At 39.6% G+C, this 17,013-nt stretch overlaps 1 non-coding gene across 1 annotated transcript; it reads left to right on the forward strand.

Annotated features, from left to right (window-relative positions):
• The first annotated feature begins 7,296 nt into the window (after nt 1-7,296).
• On the forward strand, nt 7,297-7,373 carry LOC111591393 (small nucleolar RNA R160). Its single transcript, XR_004858028.1, has one exon. It is a non-coding gene; the product is annotated as a small nucleolar RNA R160 (small nucleolar RNA).
• The last annotated feature ends 9,640 nt before the right edge of the window (nt 7,374-17,013 follow it).

A 17,013-nucleotide genomic window follows, 5' to 3' on the forward strand; every position in this document is an offset into this window, starting at 1 on the left:
ATTCACCCAATCAACATCAAGTAGAGCTTCATCTACACGGTTAGGTTCCATACAAGATACGAAAGAGAAATGTTCACAAAATGAAGCTATGCGAGAGCGAGTTTGAACACCCTTACTAATATTACCCACAATTTGATCAGCCGGGTGATCCTTCACAATAGAATGATGAATTCTTGATATCGTTCGATAATTGCTAGTTGAAGCATTAGGAGGAACCAAATGACTTGAAGTACCTTGATCATGAGTATCCATAGTTTCATCATTTTGTTGGCTTTGGTGATCTTCCTCATTTAGAGTTGAAGATGAAGGAATGACAACCACACTATTTTCATCATCATCTTCCTTTGGCTTTATTTCACTAATGGCCATTGTTTTCATTGCATTTACCAATTGAGTTCCACCAACATCATCAAGATTATCACTCTCATCTTGAGACCCATTTGTTTCATCGAATTCAACATCATATGCTTCTTCAATAATACCATGAGTTTTGTTGAAGACTCTATAAGCCTTACTATTTGATGAATATCCAAGAAGAAAACCCTCATCACATTTCTTCTCAAATTTAGAAAGTCGGCTTCCCTTTCTTAAAATATAACATTTGCAACCGAATACCCTAAAATATGAGATATTTGGCTTTCTACCAATGAGCAATTCATATGGAGTTTTCTTCAAAAGCTTGTGACAATATATTCTATTTGATGAATGACAAGCGGTGTTTATTGCCTCGGCCCAATAAGAATCCGATATATTATATTCCGCTAATATAGACCTAGCCATATCAATAAGATTTTCATGTCTAAAACCTTTAAACTTAAGATTTCTACCATCAACACTAGAGATAATAACATCTTCAACCGTGAAATTGCAACTAAATCCTAAATCACATAATTGAGCTACGGAAAGTAAATTAAAATTCAAAGACTCAACCAAGAGCACATTTGATATGGAATGATCATTTGAAATAGCAATTTTACCCAAACCTTTAACCTTTCCTTTGCGATTATCTCCAAATGTGATACTATCATAATTTGAGCAATCTTCCTCACTCATTTGGGTGAACATTTTCATATCTCCGGTCATGTGTTGAGTGCATCCACTATCTAACACCCAATGATTCCCTCCCGCCTTGTAGTTCACCTATAAAAGGAAATCAATCTCTTTTAGGTACCCAAACTTGCTTGGGTCCTTGGATGTTAGTGACCAAGGTCTTTGGCACCCAAATAGCTTTCTTTTTGTTTCCAACAATTGAAGTACTAACAAATTTAGCATGAACACCTTTTGCATTATGAGAAAGAACATAACAATGCTCAAAACAAGTGGAGGATACATTTTTGAGCTTAGGACAATTTTTCTTAACATGTCCCTTCTTGTGACACTTGTGACACACTTTGTCACATTCTTTCACAAACAATGTCTTTTGCTTTATAAAATCATTCTTTCCTTTCTTGGGAACATATCCAAGACCTTCACGGTTAAGTGAGCACCGTTGACTTCCCAATATGAAATCCAATTTAGCCTTACCACCATATGCCTTTTCTAGGTCATGAGTTAGAGTATTTACTCTATCTACTAACACTTCATTCTCAACAATAATTTTTGATTCATCAAGAGCAATATTATTATTGAGAGAAATTTTGCATTTATCACAAATAGAGTTAGTAGGTAGTGGTTCACTTGTAAGACTATCAAGTAAGTCACAAGTGACTCCAACATCCTTAGTGACCACCACAACTTCATGCACAATAGACGATTTTTGAGCATCCACAAGCTTCTCATAATTTTCTTTTAGGTCAATGTGAGAGGTCTTGAGCTCCTCAAAAGATACTTGGAGGTTTTTATACAATTCCTTCAAGGTCTTAAATTTTTCTTTTTCTTTGTGCATGTAGTCATAGGCCTCACCTAACATTCTAACAAGATCATCATATGAATAGCCATCATCATCAACATCATCGATATCATCATCATTTATATCATTTAAATCGGTGATGATTTTTACCTTAGCATCCCCCTTTGCCATGAGACAATGGGGGGATGAGAAGAGTGAGTGAGCTTCCTTGATGGCAATTCCGGCATTAAGCTTGGATGAGGTGTCATCATCATCATCATCCGAGCTATCATCCAAGTCCCATTCAACTAAGTAGGCTTTGTCATCTTTCTTCTTATTGTAGTAATTCTTTTTCTTCTTGTCACTTTCATCTTTGCCCTTCTTCTTCTTGCTTGGGCAATTCATGGCAATGTGACCGGGTTCCCCACACTCAAAACACTTTCTATCATTGAAAGCATTTCTTCTTGATGTTTGACCTCTTCTAGGTTGACCTCTCTTCATCTTCATGAATTTATTGAATTTCCTTACAAATAGAGCCATGTCACCATCACTCTCACTTTCATTTTCTTCATCATTACTATCTTCTTTTTCAATTGCCTTTGAGGCCTTAGCTTTGAGAGCAATTAATTCATTTTTCACCTTCTTTGCCAAACTTAAAGCATCGGCTTGTGACTTATTAAATATATCTTGAGTAAGAATTTCTCCCAATACTTCGGTTGGAGAAGTTGTAGATAGATCACTCCTTACTAACATTGTCACAATGGTCTCATATTTCTCCGGAAGTGATCTAAGGAACTTGTGAGTGAAATCCACATCCGGTACATTAAAACCAAGTCCCTTGAGTTCATTCACTATCTCATTTAACCGATTGAACATATCAGATACACTCTCATCTTCTTTCATAATAAATTGCTCAAACTTCCCTTTGCACACATATAGTTTGGCACTCTTCACAATTGTAGTTCCTTCATGAATTTCCATTAGCTTAATCCAAATCTCATGAGCGGTTGTGAGATTCTTGATGCGATTGAACTCATTTATATCAAGAGCATCATAAAAGACATTCATGGCTTGATCATTTGTGAGGATATTCTCATTGTCACTAACGGATGGTTCATTTGTGAGGATATTCTCATTGTCACTAACGGATATTCTCATTGTCACTAACGGATGATTTCTCTAGTTGGGTCCGGACATTCCGCCCATCAAGGCCGGACCGTCCGAGACCTGACAGCAAGAAGCGCCTGGACTTCGGACCAAGAATTGTTAACACAGGCGGACCGTCCGCCTATAAGGCCGGACGGTCCGAGACCTGAGACAGTACTGTCCGAACTAGTCCCCCGGACAGTCCGTAGTACAAATCTACAAAATCACACAGTCCCTGTCCAAACCATATTTGACACCTGCGGATTGTCCGCCCAACACAGCCGGACGGTCTGCGCTATAATTCAGGGACTCGCCCGAAACCAGCCTTCTCTGGTCATGACTGCGGACGGTCCGCAGTGCACAGGAACAAGATGGCTTCCGAAGTGGTCAGACTTCGGACCCCTCTGGTGGATCGCGGACGGTCCGCCCTCAAGGTCCGGACGGTCCGCGCATCCAAGACTTTGCAATTTTCAAACTCGCTTTTGAAAGAATTTTTAACTCAAGAAATTTGAAGCGCTGTTAGTCCTCATGCAAATGCAACCACTAGATGCTCTATGAGGCACTAAGTTTTACACAGATCAAAGTCATTGACCCCTCTTAATAGTACGGCTATCCAGCCTACTAATCCGGTCAAGTATCTTCTCTAAACTCCTCAAGACCGGCAAAAACGAAACCTATATTATACCTTTGCCTTCATTTGATCCACAACCAATGCTTATGATTCTCCAATATTTCCTGTTCGATGTGGTCCAACCCTGCATTCTTATTTCTCCAAGAATCGTTAGCCCACAAGCAGTTTTCATTAATTACCAAAACATCACCAAAGGGGCCTAGATGATTCACACATGGCCAAGCCCCCTGCGACCTCCATGGACGCCCCCTGTTTTCTTCTTCGCGCAACAGCAGGGAGCCCAGCTCGGCTCCTCAGCTCCAGCCCGTCGGCGCTCTGCACAACGCCCTCCCTGTTCATCTTCCTCCCAGTCGGCCTCCCTCCCCGGCTACTGCTCGCCCCCTCCATATCTGCTTCAGGGATGCAGCAGCCCTATAGCTCGTTATTCCCTTCCATTGGCCATGTGCGGGTGCTGCTCGACCTCCCCCGTGTGAGCACGCACAAGCCTTTGTGTTCCCCCTTCTGGCCGTGGAGCACCTCCCCACATCTTCCCCGCCATGGCTCACAACTCCACTACAAAACAAACCCCCCTATAGCAACGTATACCTGGCAACATATAGTTATATGCGTTGGAAGTTATTAGGTTCCAACGCATGTTATGTGTTGCAACCTATATCCGTTAAATTACAATGATACTGGCAACGTTTAACATGTGTTGCAAACCGTATGCGTATAGTAAATACGATCATAGCAACATTTACCATGTGTTGCAACTGTATGCGTAGAGTAACTATAATTCTTGTAACGTTTACATGCGTTGTAAACCGTATCTGTAGATTAATTTTGGTACTTAAGCAATTTTGCAACTATGGCCGACTCGTGATAAAATTCAACTCGCGGGTCTCACCGATATCCGGCACGTGATAAAATCGGGTCAGGTACAGGTTTTAACTTTCACCCGCGGGTCCTGGCGGATATCCGAAATTATTTCAGTTTTCACTTTTCCGCCCACCAGAAATCGGCGGACCGGCCCATTCTCCATCTTTATTCACCAGAAACCCTATTAGCCCACAGGAATTAATTAGTTTCCGTCGGTTCGGCATGTACTTCTCGTAGACGCCTTCCTCTCCCACGGGAATTAAACCTATCCCGCTCTCCCAAAAAACTCCCACCCCACCGCCTCTAGCCCCTGCGCACCCAACCGCCTCCGACCACCGCGCCCGTCCATGGTCGGCCCCAGCGACTACCCCCGCACTCGCCTGCCCCGATCTCCCCCGCCTCCATCTCCAGCACACACGCCTCCCTCTCCACACTCCACTCCAGGATGCACACACGCCTCCCTCTCTCTCTCTATCTCTGTCCGTGCTCGCAGACGCTGCACTGCCCCCGGTCGCCGCCACACCACCGCCCCCAACCCCGTTCACCAGGCCACGCCCTATTCTGGCTCAGCACCGCCCCCAACGTAGCAGACGGCTAGCGGAGATCTCGTCGACGGTGGCCCCGTCATCGTCACACCAGTCCTGACTGAGTTTGACGATGTAGTCCTCAACCTCACCTATTTCTAGAAGTACTAAAGCTCCTTAACAACAATCGATCGATGGCTGGGTCACCCACCCGCCTCAACCCCATGATCTGGTTTGTAAATTGCTTGATCTGGTTGGTTAATTATACGTGCAGACCGATAGGGGACTAGGGCCTCCTTGTTAATTAATCCCCCCATCCTAGGTTCCTTGTCTTGGTCACTATACGTAGTACTTGTACCCTACTATTTGTCATTAGCAGTTGCATGATTATTGATTTGATTAATAAAATGGGGGTAGATTAGGGGGGTTGCATCTGCGTCAGCGGTGAGCTATAGGGTGGAGTCTACGAATTGTTTACTTAATTTGGGTGCTTGATGAGCCAGCTAGCGTTAGCTTTATATGTACATGTACTATTATTAATTGCTACTTGAGCTCGACATGTCACTATGTGAATTTGATGCTTTAGTTACTAGCTTTTGCTATGTAGCTAGATATATGTCATGTCCGGAAACATATCAAAAACTATATGTACCTAGAAAACTGAAATGATATGATTCGGAACAGAGTACATGAAACTATGGAAGAAAATAGTCTGCCACACGGTTGCTGAAAATTTTGTTAGTGCAAAATAGAATAGTAATATATTCAATCTTAGTTAGATTTTTAAATCACAAATGTGTTGTGTTTTTCTTTTTTTTAAAACAAACAACACTACACTCAGCCTACTTTGTTCGAATGCTGAAATCACCCTAGGGATTCTCATGATCATTTCACTTTTCTCGTGTGTGCATTTACCCCATGAAGAACTAGAGTTTGTAAAAGGTTTCTTTTGTATATGAGCTTACATCTTATGCTTTGTCCTTTTGCTGATGCAGGTTGAGATGCATTATAATTCAGACATTTATGTACTTTCATGTGAGTTATACTGCTCTGAACAATTACTTTTCCTTTTCTCCTCATTTCATCACTGCACAGCTACAACCATCTTGAAATGCAGCATTACTTTTGCACTTCAAACATCTGAGAACTGAATAAATAGTTCATGTGTACTAGCATCTCAAAATGCAGCATGACTTTTTCACTTCAAACTTCTAAGAACTAAGTAGTTATTCGTGTGTACAAGTTTTGTTAACCTGTCATACAAAAATTCAAATTGTTGACTGGGTAGTAATTTATCTCATGCATTGTACCCAATGCTGGAGACTTATTAGCCGTTCAGCTAGAACTTCACTGACTGGCTAACCTTTTCAGAATTTTTTTTTCTGAGAAGCTCTCAAAGTTGTTGTACCATTCTCCGGTGACATCTGTTTGCAAAGATAAACAAGTAATAAACTGTTGTCGCCTTTGAACCTCCAGTCAAGTGATAAAATGATCATATTTGCACTTTTGACATTGTTTAACCTTGTAAAAGGCTGAATTTTCAAGAGGATTACATCACCTTTGAAGCTCCAGACAAGGTGTCTTGCTTCTTTTCCTGATCAACAAAGTTTTTTTTGGTAATTTCCTACATTTAGTCTTAAAGAGGTAAATATTGAACAGTATATTGTGGCTGTTCTATAAAACAAGCTACATGTTTTCATTATAAGCATCATACCTACTTTTTTTGTGGTGGCCCCTGTTTTGATTTTTTTATCATGCTATCCCAGAGTGCAAGGAATAATATTGTCTATTGACATATTATTGCTTTCTTTTAAAATATTGGTGCAAGGAGATATTTATGTGCACCCTTTAGTCCTTAGAATTGTTTAACATAAGGGCCATTAGAATTGTCTGTGCCTGATGTTATCGTCATCTCTTTACTATTCTAGTCTGGTATAGTTCTCCAATATGGTTAGATCGGTGAATTGTGGCAGGAGGAAAATGGTCGACTACTTTTGAAAATACTTTTAAGTTACGACCGGCCATTGTTGCTAAAAACACAGTAGTGCTTGCAGAAAAAACATGTGCATGGTGAAAACAGGAAATTATACTGATCTAGTGATGAAATAGTCATCATTTCTAATTCAAATATTCATGCATAAATCGGGCTCAGCCACTAATAGTGTTTTTTACATTGTCCCTTTACTTATTTCCTTGTGAGAAGAGTCGAACATCCTACAGGTTAGTTCATTTATTGTTCAAATCATTTTGATATGTTAGTGTCTCTAAAAATAATATCTTTCTTATGAGCAGTTAAAAGCTAATGACTGTGCATCCAAGGTTTTGTAATCTGAAGCTATCTGATGTTGATAGATACATTCATGGTCTTCAAAGTTCTCTGTTTGCTTTCTCTATCCACCCTGTACCTGTCATATCTGTTTGTCTAGTGCAGTAGTGTTCGATTTTCTTTCACTACATCATCTAATATTGATACTAGTTGTGCTTGAGTCTGAAGCGTAGTGTGCAAGACTACAACTTTGATCACCCTGCTTCAACTTTGATCACCCTGCAAGACTACATTCATGGGATTCATTCTACCATGCTTCAACTGAGGAGCAGTCTAAGCATGTGCAAGACTACAACTTTGATCACCCTGGTACTTGATATGCAATAATGTGAAACATGTTTTATTTATCTTTTAGTTTCGAAATAAGTTGCTTAGATTCGAAGTGTGTGCCAAGTTTATCTCTCTCCCTTTTAGTTTCTCTAGACTCTAGTACTATACATATAACATTATTTTCTATTACTTTATATAAATATATACTTGCTAAATAAATGACCACCAACTCAAAAGCTTATTCCATTATGGGAAAAAAAATTCTGCAGGTGATCCTAACTCCAACTCATCTTGCAATTGTGATGGAGTATGCGACTGGTGGTGAACTATTTGATCGAATCGTCGATCGTGGGCGATTTAGCGAGGATGAGGTATTATATTATCATTAGATGTTGTTTGATACTATTCTAGCCTTAGGGTTAGTTTGGCAACTCCATTTTCTCAAGGGATTTTCATTTTCCCAAGGAAAATTAATGGCAAACTAGACCTTAATGTGTTATTAATCCCCCATAACAAATTTTAATATATTCGATGTTTATTGAGTACTCTAATTCTTTTGCAAGGGTGAATTGAAGGAACTTTAGACGTGCTTGTGCCCATCCTCAGCGCAAAACACAGTGGCAGCGAAAGATTTAAGGATGCATGAATATGTACTTCGAACTTTCTTTGTAATAAACCTGGCGCTCCCATGTTGTGGCACTTACTATGGAGATGGAGCTTTGCTATGCCCCTAGCTATCCCCTCCATTCAAAGGATTGTCATTGCCAGCGCTAGGGATAATTGCCTCTGGTCAGATTTCTAGAAAAAATGTCCACAGTTGAATAGCCTTTTCTTCTCGTGTGCACCCTCTAATTAGCAGCTTAGTCTCAGTCTCCATGTTGTGTGCAATTATATATGAAACTATGGATCAACTTTTTGTAATGCAACTATTGATTTTTAAATATATATTTTGCTTATTTTCCATGTGTGTGTGGATGATTCCAGAAATATCAAATGTGCATTGTTCAGCATGTTGTAATCTTAACCTCAAAATAAAATATTCAAATATTTTTTATTGGTTTATTGCTTGCAACGGATAAAAATGTTGCTACAACTCGAAACTAAATGTTGTAGCATCCTATGATAACGAGCTGGTTTTGGGCGGCACCAACACATGTAAGCGTTGTTGTATCTTATAAAAATCTGTTGCAGTTTACCAACGCTTATTTATATGACTTACCAACGTATGTACAAGCGTTGCAGTAGCCCCTAGCAACGGCAGTATAGGCAACACATAATTATGCGTTGGTATAGACCCTAGCAACGCTTATATAGGCTTGTACCAACACATATATGCATTGCTAAAGGGGGGGTCATTTTGTAGTGCTCGGCGTCCTCCCTGCTTGCGTGGTACTTCGCAGTGCCCCGTGGTGCTTGCTAGGTGCCCGACAAATGCGCAGCAAGCCACGCGCTACATCAACATCGATTGGGTTTGTTTGTGGTAAGCCAATTTATTATTTCGGGAAATGTTCGATTAACAGTCAGATTATATATTGTGGTAATCGCGGTGATTCTTTATGTGTTGCACAGATGCGTCGTGGTTATATTAACTCGTGGTTAAATGCCTTGTCATAGAATAGTGTGTTGGTTGTCGCAAATTAAGTAATGTGTAGGGTATGCTTAGTGTTTCAAGCAGTGCCCATAAGTAGTCTACACTATTTTGTATATATATAAATTGCTGGTATAAGTTTGCACAGAGAGTGTGCCATTGAACAAGTGTGCCGAAGTGTGTTACCTCAAGTGTTGCGTTAGGTGGCATGGTTGCGTAGAAAAATTTGAGGGTCGTCGAGTTGTGTTTGTCTAATGTGACGACAAGAATTAAAAATGTCTGTCAATTTTATACGAAGGGCGAGTCTGTGGATGATTGTGTGTGCTGAGATGCGTTGTAGTAGTGATTGCGTTAAATTAAACGGAAATGTCTCGAGTGCACGCCGCCACATGGTTGTATGCGAGACAAGGTAAAATAATGTGTGCTCGATAAGAATGTTCGGTCGTTGCAGGTAGAAATTGTCTTTGCTTGAATAGAGAGGTGGTGACATGCCGAATTAGTCATCGCTTCCTCTATATTTATAAGTCGAGTCAAAATGTGGGGTACTAGTGGTACGCTAGGCAGGCGGTGTCCAAATAAATTAATCGGTCAATGTGGTAGTTGTCTTGCGTGATTTATTGTTAGTGAGTAGTTTGAATTACGAGTTATATGAGGATCATGTTAGAAACTAGTATGTAGCGTGTAACTGTGCTCGTGATGTGAATAATATATCAGTAGGTATTATTGGTGTCATTAGCAAGTGGGATGAATTAGGTTGTGCGATAAATTTTGAAGGACGAAGAACATGTGTAATGTGTCGATCAAGTTAACTGATAGGTTCTGTAAATATGCTTGTGATGCTTTTATGTGCATGATAAGATCGATGCCTTGCTTTGTCAATTATTGCATTCCATTCCTATTGAATAAATAAATATTTTGTTGGTTGATTAGAGGTCTTATATGAGCGTTATCGCAGCCCAATAATTATTGGAGGCGAGTAGTGTTCATAAGTCGGTCCTTGTTAGAATTGAAGAACAGTCCGATAACATATGCACATAAGTGCTTTAGGTCCCGCAGTAGCCAATGTAAGTCTTATGGAGTTTTATGCCAGGTGTTAATGCCTCTATGTTAGACCCCAACAATGTGCTATTTTAGGTGACTTGTGTGTTAACTAATTTAAGTTGAGAAATGATAAAGAAACACTGATTAATCGGCTCCAACCCATGTTTTTAAGTTAAGATGTCTAAAATGGTGAAACTAGTTTTGTTGGTCTCATGGTGTTATGATTGCAAAAAATATGAACTTGTGTATGAATTACTATTTTTTCATGATGTGTTAGCCAACTCTGGTTAAATAGAGGAATTCAATTGCATTAAGTAATTGTTATATGTAGGTGTTTCCAGTACTTCAAGTGTTTGCAAGTTAATTAGTAGACTCTCTATGTGACGCTAGATGTCTAGGTAGAATTCTGAAATTTATGGTGCCCAAATTGTCGAGTTAGAGGTTTAATTCGATCAATGATGATTAAGTGGTTGAAAATAACTAGTAAAGAAGTTGTAGATATAAAACTGGAAACTAGTATGCATATGTCCTCGTATGATGTTGTGGTACCTTGATGACATTAAAATGACCATATGTTGTGAGAGGTAAAGAGTTTAGAATTAACTTATCGTCACATGCTAATTAACATTATTAAAGTGTCTCTTTTATGGTAACCAACTTACATAACATAAGCATGTGATAGTTGTGTTCGATAACTAAATCATTGCAATTTGAAAATGAGAATTTGTAGTAACTGTCCCTGATTGTGCTTGATGATTGAGTTAAGTGTTCTTGTGCTTGCAAGCTGAAAAATTCCTGCATGTATAGTTTTGGTTGTGCAATTAATCTAGTAAAGCAAAATATGTTTTCTGTAAATATGTTCCATATACAAGTTGCAGCTAACTTATACATCTAGCTTGTCCTAAAATTTTATGATCTTAGGATTAATGGTTTAGAAGTTGTGCGTTTCACAAGGCCATCACCTGAAATCTGTCGAATTTCTGAACAGATTTCAGAGATTGCAATGGTTGCTTAATTTAATGTTGAAATCAGTGATTGGTGGTCACAAGAAAGTTGTGGACAACTCTATTATCTTACTTGTGTTAAAATGTGACAGACATAAGTCTGATCGTTTAGGAGTTATGCTTTTTACAAAGTCAGTAACTAAATCTGTCCACTTTCTGTACAGATTTCAGAAACTGCATTGTTTGCCTAATTTAATGTTACAATTAGTTCATAGTCGTTATAATAAAGTTGTAGATGTTTTTCGTATCTTTCTTGTGTTAAAATTTCATAACCATAGGCCTGACAGTTTAAGAGTTATAAATTTTTCAAACTGGTTGCTGTGTTCTGTCCTCTGTCAGAACAGATTTCGAAAACTGTAATGTTTGATTTGATTAAACCTGGAATCACTTCTTGGTGAATATAAAAGTTATGTAGTGCTTTTGCCAAGCTTTCCAAAAAGTCTTGTATCACTATTTTTGGTGGTCTGAAGTTTAAGTTATGGATGTTTAAAGTGTGAAGACTGAATCTGTCCAGTTCTGGACAGCACAGCCTTCATAGTGTATTTTACCCTTGATACATATTAAACCAGCCAGTGATGTTTATAAATAATTTGTAGATCATTTAATTAGCTTTCCAGAAAGTCTAAGATCACTTTGTTTGGATGTCTGAATCTTTAGTTGTGAATTTTTGAAGTCGCAAGTCTGAATCTGTCCAAATCTAGACAGAGCTGTTGTGATTGCACGTTTTGATCTTGTTAAGTGTTGAATCATGTTGTGATGACAATACCAAAGTTGTAGAGCACTTTTTAAGCTTTCCAGAAAGTCCTAGTTTTCTATTTTTGGATTAATATTTGAAAAGTTATGATTAAAACAAGTAACTGCTGTATTGCTGTCCAAAAATCTGCAAGTGTGCATTTGATTGTTTAGTTCACCTGTTGGCTAAAAATGCTTAGTTAGCACTTAGCGGACATAGACTTATAATATCTAAACTTAGGATAACATGTGTTCCATGATTGATGTGCTTGCTTGAGTAGTTGGTTGTGGATAGGAATTCCTCCTCTGTTGAACTGGTGCGTGTGATGCTTTTGTGTGATAAATAGAAGAACTAATGAAAAGCCGTAGCAAGTTAAATAGATGCTCGTACTTATGGGATCGTATTTGTGTTGCCTAAATATACAAAATATTTGTCGTCTTTTGGTGGTGTTAATGTTGTGCGCTCAATGATATGTAGTAGCTAACACTAGTGTGTGTGGTTGCTTATGATGTCTCATTACTTAGTGTTAATTCGCTAACATGTACTTAAAGTATCTTGTGCTATTTCATTATATTCATACATATGCACCTTGCATCTCATTTAGTACCGAGAGAGGATGATCGTGCAAGTGATGTGGTGCCACCCACAAGATGCAGTCGGTGGACGACCCAAGGAAGGATGGACATAACCAGTGGATGCTCGCCAAGCGAGTACCTCCCCCAGCAAAACACTATCTAAGTGTTAAATTAAAGGCAAGCCCCGGTTTTATGCATAACCGTTTATTATGCTATTTTATTACACTTAATGTTTGTAGGTTTGTAATGTGCACTTAAGTGTAGGAGTTGATTGAAACCCTAGTTGCATGAACTCAGGAATCCTTTTGAGATGGATACTAGTATGCTAGGTCGAGTAGCTGCCTTGCTAATTAGGGATCTCGGTAGAAGTCGAGTGATTTTTCTAGCACTCGCGCGAGATTAGGAATTGGTTGTATCTATTTTGATAATGGAATGATGATGGTCTATGGACACGGGTCCATGGGGACGCGTGGTCTACGAGATGGAAATTGGAATAAGGATTAACGTGTGGATACCTGTGTCAAGCGTTTGAACGTACTAAACACATGCAGAGAAATATGGTAAATCGGTAAGCCTAGTACCTGAGTGAACCTGCTCGCAGACTTTACCCCTCACGCGACCTGAGACATGGTCTCCCATTCCGGTTATGGTGGGTACAAGTGCTGTCACTGCACGACAGCAGTCGGGGTCAGTGAGGCATTGTACGCCAAGGCGGTGAGCCCTGTTCTGTTGCCAGGGAATCGATAGAGACGGTTGATATGTGTGGGGACGGAGTGCCTCGCCACGTCGTGTGTTTAGGTTTACCTTGCAAGGTTTAAAAACTCGATTCGAATCGTCTGCTTCTCGCAGCTAATGAGACCGCTTGATCCATTGTACTGCATTGAGTAATAAGTGGAAATGAGGTGACTGGCAAAAAGATGTTGATTGATAAAATGTTTGATACCATGTATGAATAGCTAGGTACTCATCTAGTTTAAAAAGGATCATACTAAAACTTGAAAAGCTAAAACTTAATTTTAGACTTAGCTAGTGCTTTTGGCAAACCAAACCTCTCAGCCAAACAACTGCATGTCTAGAGGTAGAGGAGTAGACTCCTCACACCGGGTAAGTCTAGCTGAGTATTAATACACTCAGCCTTGCTTGTGGCATAATTTTTGCAGGTACCCCTTTGATTTGGTGGATGGTGTGACTTAGCCTCCATCCCTGCCACCGGGATAGACGGTCAAGTGGGTTATTGCTTCCGCAGGAGAGGACCAGGAGGAGTAGCGTGGCCAGGCTTCGCCATGTTACTCGGTTTTCTCTGTTAGTTATTTCCGCTGCATTAAAATTTATGGTTATTATTTCTGAAACTCCGATAATGTAATCACTAATGATACTTATTAAATTTGTGTTATTATGTTTTATTGTATTTCTCTGTGCCTCACCTTCGCGTGAGCTAGTGGTATTCGATCCTGGTAAGTGGCTTTATCGGACTAGATCCGAGGGACTGACGGGTTATTACTGTTTAAGTGTGTTGCTGCCCTTAAGGGTGCGACTTGGGCACTTAAGCTGGAATAATTCGAGCGGTTCCGCCATATTGTAAACCCTAGCTAGATGTGATACACGACTTGTGGGTAAAGTGCGCAACATCTAAAGAGTGTAAAACTGGTATATCAGTCGTACTCATGGTCAAGAGCGACTCAGGACTCACATGATTAACTTATAGAAATAAACTTAATCTGTCATTTACATTGCATTGTGGGATTTATTATTATTTGTGATCTCTTATTTAGTTGGATTGGTATACACTTATATACTTAGTAACTGCTAGTAAAATTTTGACCAACTTATTAAAAGTAATGCTCAGCCTTGACCAACCTTCTTGGTAAACGTATTTGAGCTCACCATTGTTGTACTCATGCCTCCCAGGTCAAGAATAGGTACCGCAAGATGAGGAGCATGAAGGATGTCAGGATGACTTCGTCGTCCCGAGTCAACTATGATTGCGGAGGATTGGTGTCGTCATATGATGTGATTATTTAGCTATTTTGTACAAAACTCTTATTAAGTAATAAAGATGTGATATTCATTTCTGTACCATTAGTCATCATATGTGTGAGACTTGATCCTAACACACATTTGATTTGTGCCTAGATTTGCCCTTAAATACGGGTGTGACACTCGGTGCTCTCTCCCCTCAACCATGACTTGGTGGAGAGAGGGAAGCCTCCATATATAAACTAGTCAACACTTAGACTAGGAATGTGGGAATATTGATTCCACCATTTCCTTTGCCATACATGGGCTTTTTTTATTTTTCTAGGTTTTAATTGAATTTATCAATTGGACCAAGCCCATACCCACATTGAATCAAAGGAAATGAACAAATCACAAATCAGTTTGTCACTGTTGAGAACTACGTTACCACGGATCACCAGATCCGCTCCCTTCCCTCCTGTCAGCAGATTAGGCGCGAGAAGATGTGGATGACCCGTATCCCTTCCCATAAGCACGACAGATAGCACACGAGACACATGATGTAGGGTTGGGCCTCTGGCCTCTTTCTCTTCTCTGTATTATGAGGGGGTGTACATGTTCCTTATATAGAGATGTGAGACCCCTCAGGGGCAAAGTCGGTATTTGCCCACATAACCCTAACTAGGGTTACTTAACACTCCCCCTTGGGCGAATACCACGACCAACACATGCCTCGTTAAAACTCCGAAAAACCCAGTGGGAAAAATATGGAGAAAGAGTGCATGGTGATACAAATTACATTTGCTCTTTGTTGCCTCGTTAAAAACCTCATGTGAGAAACTTCAAGAAAACTCACCAAGGGAAAAAGAGTACAACAGCTGTCATCGGGACAGATTTCGATCCTCTGGGATCTAGATTCTATCGAATCTTCTACAAGGGCTAACTTTAGAAATGTGCTCCCCTTGATCCTTGCAAAACCGTATCAATAAAGCAAAACATCTTCTTCTGGAAGTATATGCACATAAAGATTTAGCAAACGGATTGCATATCCTTGCAAGGACTATTACAGGAACTTTACCTCTACTCACTTCTAGGATATACGAGGTAAGTGCACGTATCAATATAAATAAGCCACTTTGACTGATGGTGTTCGATCGAGTGGATCTATATATTTGATAGAAAGTTACATAAAGGTTCACATATTGATCATCAAGCTCACGCCTTCAGGGCATAGAATATGACATCTATTGTCTCACGATTGTGATCAATATAAGCATTCGCTCCCCCTGACGATGACATATGTCAAAGTCGTTATCCCTCATAACTCAAGCATATTCTTCAAGATATATGTCTCATTGTTCATCTGGAATAACGAGAATGGATGAGGTTGGGGTGCTATCATTTTCTATCTTACACCACAATTTATACATAGTTGTGCAAAGCAAACAACATGTCCTTCAATAGGACTTAGGGGATAATATAGTTGCAATAGTACATATTCTAAATATGACACATCGCTCCAAGCGTTCATCCTTTGCAACATCTATGATGGTGTAACAAAAGTCCACCAAAGATCATAATCCATCAGGGATTTTTCATCGATCAGATATATCGTTATAGTCTGTCATTCTGGCATAATGGGGATATTTTGCCAGTAACACCTAAACCTTATAGGTTTCTGCCATCGGGGCTTAAGAGGATACCGTAATTCCACATCTAATGGAAATTACCATGAGTAAAACTCATGGAATGCAAATGTGCTTATTCGGTGAACTTCAAGTCCTTTGGTACCTCATCTTATTCCTTTTCGGGTCTGTATGGGTCTTTATCCCTTTATAGGGATTATCAAACTTTGGTGTTCAACACAGACTTTGTTTCTTCTGGATAGGTTCCATCTGGGAATGATAGTCTCAACTACGAGATATTCTCCCTACAAAAGAGAGTGATCATTCATCAGGAATGTATTATTCGGTATGAGATTTATATGTTGCATATTTATAATTCAAAGATATGAGTCCTCCTAGGATCTCACGACGGATCTTCAGAATCCTATTAATTGCATATTTTAATTCATGCCATTTGCCAGATATATTAATAGCGGAACAATGTTTATTCAACACATACGTGGGATGGGTTGCTCACAAGACCACTTGAACCATCGCATTCACCACACGTTATTTTAATAGTGCCCATAAATATCCGAACTTCAAGCTCGCGACTTTCATTTTGCGATTATTGGTTCAGCCTCGATTGCATTTATCAATGACCCGATAAGAGAGCTTCAAGCACTCATGCCTAGGACTTTGTTTTGGATCCATTTGCAATCTAGAGAGGCAATATAGGTGTCGACATATTTGTCTCCCACATTTAATAATGATCTCCGTTATTTCCCAAAACGAAAGATTCATTGTTCCGTATTCCCAGCACAATGATATTGCGCGCATTGCTAGGAATTTCATCATCAAGATAAACCTCTTCGTGAGGCAAATCACCATCAGGGTGAGTTCATCGGAGGAGAGTTATCACAGACCAC

This window comes from Zea mays, chromosome 4 (assembly GCF_902167145.1).
Source record: "Zea mays cultivar B73 chromosome 4, Zm-B73-REFERENCE-NAM-5.0, whole genome shotgun sequence".
In the NCBI taxonomy this organism is placed as follows: domain Eukaryota; kingdom Viridiplantae; phylum Streptophyta; class Magnoliopsida; order Poales; family Poaceae; genus Zea; species Zea mays.